Raw genomic sequence first — 261 nt, forward strand, 5'->3', positions numbered from 1 at the left:
GCTTCAATCCGGCCGTAGAACGGGTCGCTCTCCTAGATCAGGATGGGGTAGCACTCGGGGTGGAAGTTGCCAGCTCGACGTCGCAGCACTTGAGCCGCTGGCCCGATGAAAGCCTGGTGGGCGGCGCGGCGGCGGCGGTTTAGGGGCGGCCGGTCGCGACCCCGCGGTCCGCGCCCGTCACTGGGTCAGTGTCAAGGTCGCGTGCTCGGACGGGCGCCCGACGGACCGGCGGCCGGCCTGCGCCGCACCCGCAGAGCAGTG

The sequence above is a fragment of the Pollicipes pollicipes genome, unplaced genomic scaffold (genome assembly GCF_011947565.3).
Source record: "Pollicipes pollicipes isolate AB1234 unplaced genomic scaffold, Ppol_2.1 Scaffold_7261;HRSCAF=8764_pilon_pilon_pilon, whole genome shotgun sequence".
NCBI classification, from domain to species: domain Eukaryota; kingdom Metazoa; phylum Arthropoda; class Thecostraca; order Pollicipedomorpha; family Pollicipedidae; genus Pollicipes; species Pollicipes pollicipes.